Raw genomic sequence first — 5,332 nt, 5'->3', positions numbered from 1 at the left:
TGGGTCTCGAAAAATAACATCGATGACAGACCCTGGGTCTAAAAATAACATCGATGACAGACCCTGGGTCTAAAAATAACATCGATGACAGACCCTGGGTCTAAAAATAACATTGATGACAGGCCCTGGGTCTAAAAATAACATCGATGCTGTCACTTCTTATTGTGACAAGAAGTTATGTATATTAGAATAATTAAAGATGCCTTGCTTCACTTCAGTAGCTCTACTACTTTTTGACTCGTACATCCACTCTAATTATCACAGAACAACAATTAATAATATTAATCAATCAAGTCTCTGATCAGCAGACAGAATATTTACTTGACCATAAAAGGAATACATATTAAACTGGCAAATCTAGCCATAAAGAAATACATATTATGTTTCACAAATTAACTTATATCCAATGAAATATTGTAAGTACACAACTGGTAATATCAACTACGTTAGACATCCATAGAGTTTCAGAACATGGCGACTACTGACTCTCTAACCATGTGGTCAACTCACCAAAACGAGATTTTTTTTCCCCCACAATTCAACTGTGGACGCTTGTTTCCAACGTGAAACATCCTAAGCACCTATATAGAGTGTATTCCGTACTTCACAGCTTTTCCATGTCACAATACAACTAAAAAAGGATGCGACAGATGCCAGGCCCTGGGTCTAAAAATAACATCGATGCCAGCCAGGCCCTGGGTCTCAAAATAACATCGATGCCAGCCAGGCCCTGGGTCTAAAAATAACATCGATGCCAGCCAGGCCCTGGGTCTAAAAATAACATAGATGCCAGCCAGGCCCTGGGTCTAAAAATAACATCGATGCCAGCCAGGCCCTGGGTCTAAAAATAACATTGATGCCAGGCCCTGTGTCTAAAAATAACATCGATGCCAGCCAGGCCCTGGGTCTAAAAATAACATCGATGCCAGCCAGGCCCTGGGTCTAAAAATAACATCGATGCCAGGCCCTGGGTCTTAAAATAACATCGATGCCAGGCCCTGGGTCTAAAAATAACATCGATGCCAGACCCTGGGTCTAAAAATAACATCGATGCCAGGCACTGGGACTAAAAATAACATCGATGCCAGCCAGGCCCTGGGTCTAAAAATAACATCGATGCCAGGCCCTGGGTCTAAAAATAACATCGATGCCAGGCCCTGGGTCTAAAAATAACATCGATGCCAGGCCCTGGGTCTAAAAATAACATCGATGCCAGCCAGGCCCTGGGTCTAAAAAAAACATCGATGCCAGCCAGGCCCTGGGTCTAAAAATAACATTGATGCCAGGCCCTGGGTCTAAAAATAACATCGATGCCAGCCAGGCCCTGGGTCTAAAAATAACATCAATGCCAGACCCTGGGTCTAAAAATAACATCAATGCCAGACCCTGGGTCTAAAAATAACGTCGTTGCCAGACCCTGGGTCTAAAAATAACATCAATGCCAGACCCTGTGTCTAAAAAAAACATGAATGCCAGACCCTGGGTCTAAAAATAACATCAATGCCAGACCCTGGGTCTAAAAATAACATCAATGCCTGACCCTGGGTCTAAAAATAACATCGATGCTTGGCCATGGGTCTAAAAATAACATCGATGCTTGGCCATGGGTCTAAAAATAACATCGATGCCAAACCCTGGGTCTAAAAATAATATCGATACCAGACCCTGGGTCTCGAAAAAGTAACTTCGATGCCAGACCCTGGGTCTCGAAAAAGTAACATCGATGCCAGACCCTGGGTCTAAAAATAACATCGATGCTTGGCCATGGGTCTAAAAAGAACATCTATGCTTGGCCATGGGTCTAAAAAGAACATCTATGCTTGGCCATGGGTCTAAAAAGAACATCTATGCTTGGCCATGGGTCTAAAAATAACATCGATGCTTGGCCATGGGTCTAAAAATAACATTGATACAAGACCCTGGGTCTAAAAATAATATCGATACCAGACCCTGGGTCTCGAAAAAGTAACATCGATGCCAGACCCTGGGTCTCGAAAAAGTAACATCGATGACAGACCCTGGGTCTAAAAATAACATCGATGACAGACCCTGGGTCTCTATAAATAACATCGATACCAGACCCTGGGTCTCTAAAAAGTAACATCGATGACAGACCCTGGGTCTCTATAAATAACATCGATACCAGACCCTGGGTCTCGAAAAAGTAACATCGATGACAGACCCTGGGTCTAAAAATAACATCGATGACAGACCCTGGGTCTCTATAAATAACATCGATACCAGACCCTGGGTCTCGAAAAATAACATCGATGACAGACCCTGGGTCTAAAAATAACATCGATGACAGACCCTGGGTCTAAAAATAACATCGATGACAGACCCTGGGTCTAAAAATAACATTGATGACAGGCCCTGGGTCTAAAAATAACATCGATGCTGTCACTTCTTATTGTGACAAGAAGTTATGTATATTAGAATAATTAAAGATGCCTTGCTTCACTTAAGTAGCTCTACTACTTTTTGACTCGTACATCCACTCTAATTATCACAGAACAACAATTACTAATATTAATCAATCAAGTCTCTGATCAGCAGACAGAATATTTACTTGACCATAAAAGGAATACATATTAAACTGGCAAATCTAGCCATAAAGAAATACATATTATGTTTCACAAATTAACTTATATCCAATGAAATATTGTAAGTACACAACTGGTAATATCAACTACGTTAGACATCCATAGAGTTTCAGAACATGGCGACTACTGACTCTCTAACCATGTGGTCAACTCACCAAAACGAGATTTTTTTTCCCCCACAATTCAACTGTGGACGCTTGTTTCCAACGTGAAACATCCTAAGCACCTATATAGAGTGTATTCCGTACTTCACAGCTTTTCCATGTCACAATACAACTAAAAAAGGATGCGACAGATGCCAGGCCCTGGGTCTAAAAATAACATCGATGCCAGCCAGGCCCTGGGTCTCAAAATAACATCGATGCCAGCCAGGCCCTGGGTCTAAAAATAACATCGATGCCAGCCAGGCCCTGGGTCTAAAAATAACATAGATGCCAGCCAGGCCCTGGGTCTAAAAATAACATCGATGCCAGCCAGGCCCTGGGTCTAAAAATAACATTGATGCCAGGCCCTGTGTCTAAAAATAACATCGATGCCAGCCAGGCCCTGGGTCTAAAAATAACATCGATGCCAGCCAGGCCCTGGGTCTAAAAATAACATCGATGCCAGGCCCTGGGTCTAAAAATAACATCGATGCCAGGCCCTGGGTCTAAAAATAACATCGATGCCAGACCCTGGGTCTAAAAATAACATCGATGCCAGGCACTGGGACTAAAAATAACATCGATGCCAGCCAGGCCCTGGGTCTAAAAATAACATCGATGCCAGGCACTGGGACTAAAACTAAAATCGATGCCAGCCAGGCCCTGGGTCTAAAAATAACATTGATGCCAGGCCCTGGGTCTAAAAATAACATCAATGCCAGGCACTGGGACTAAAAATAACATCGATGCCAGCCAGGCCCTGGGTCTAAAAATAACATTGATGCCAGGCCCTGGGTCTAAAAATAACATTGATGCCAGGCCCTGGGTCTAAAAATAACATCCATGCCAGGCCCTGGGTCTAAAAATAACATCGATGCCAGGACCTGGGTCTAAAAATAACATCGATGCCAGGCACTGGGACTAAAAATAACATCGATGCCAGCCAGGCCCTGGGTCTAAAAATAACATCGATGCCAGGCACTGGGACTAAAAATAACATTGATGCCAGCCAGGCCCTGGGTCTAAAAATAACATTGATGCCAGGCCCTGGGTCTAAAAATAACATCGATGCCAGGCACTGGGACTAAAAATAACATCGATGCCAGCCAGGCCCTGGGTCTAAAAATAACATTGATGCCAGGCCCTGGGTCTAAAAATAACATCGATGCCAGGCCCTGGGTCTAAAAATAACATTGATGCCAGGCCCTGGTTCTAAAAATAACATCGATGCCAGGCACTGGGACTAAAAATAACATCGATGCCAGCCAGGCCCTGGGTCTAAAAATAACATTGATGCCAGGCCCTGGGTCTAAAAATAACATCGATGCCAGGCCCTGGGTCTAAAAATAACATTGATGCCAGGCACTGGGACTAAAAATAACATCGATGCCAGCCAGGCCCTGGGTCTAAAAATAACATTGATGCCAGGCCCTGGGTCTAAAAATAACATCGATGCCAGGCCCTGGGTCTAAAAATAACATTGATGCCAGGCCCTGGGTCTAAAAATAACATCGATGCCAGCCAGGCCCTGGGCCTTAAAATAACATCGATGCCAGGCCCTGGGTCTAAAAATAACATCGATGCAAGCCAGGCCCTGGGTCTAAAAATAACATCGATGCCAGGCCCTGGGTCTAAAAATAACATCGATGCCAGGCCCTGGGTCTAAAAATAACATCGATGCCAGGCCCTGGGTCTAAAAATAACATCGATGCCAGCCAGGCCCTGGGTCTAAAAAAAACATCGATGCCAGCCAGGCCCTGGGTCTAAAAATAACATTGATGCCAGGCCCTGGGTCTAAAAATAACATCGATGCCAGCCAGGCCCTGGGTCTAAAAATAACATCAATGCCAGACCCTGGGTCTAAAAATAACATCAATGCCAGACCCTGGGTCTAAAAATAACGTCGTTGCCAGACCCTGGGTCTAAAAATAACATCAATGCCAGACCCTGTGTCTAAAAATAACATCAATGCCAGACCCTGGGTCTAAAAATAACATCAATGCCAGACCCTGGGTCTAAAAATAACATCAATGCCTGACCCTGGGTCTAAAAATAACATCGATGCTTGGCCATGGGTCTAAAAATAACATCGATGCTTGGCCATGGGTCTAAAAATAACATCGATGCCAGACCCTGGGTCTAAAAATAATATCGATACCAGACCCTGGGTCTCGAAAAAGTAACTTCGATGCCAGACCCTGGGTCTCGAAAAAGTAACATCGATGCCAGACCCTGGGTCTAAAAATAACATCGATGCTTGGCCATGGGTCTAAAAAGAACATCTATGCTTGGCCATGGGTCTAAAAAGAACATCTATGCTTGGCCATGGGTCTAAAAAGAACATCTATGCTTGGCCATGGGTCTAAAAATAACATCGATGCTTGGCCATGGGTCTAAAAATAACATTGATACAAGACCCTGGGTCTAAAAATAATATCGATACCAGACCCTGGGTCTCGAAAAAGTAACATCGATGCCAGACCCTGGGTCTCGAAAAAGTAACATCGATGACAGACCCTGGGTCTAAAAATAACATCGATGACAGACCCTGGGTCTCTATAAATAACATCGATACCAGACCCTGGG

This window comes from Biomphalaria glabrata, chromosome 12, assembly GCF_947242115.1.
Source record: "Biomphalaria glabrata chromosome 12, xgBioGlab47.1, whole genome shotgun sequence".
NCBI lineage: Eukaryota > Metazoa > Mollusca > Gastropoda > Planorbidae > Biomphalaria > Biomphalaria glabrata.
Note: the sequence above shows the minus strand (reverse complement) of the source record.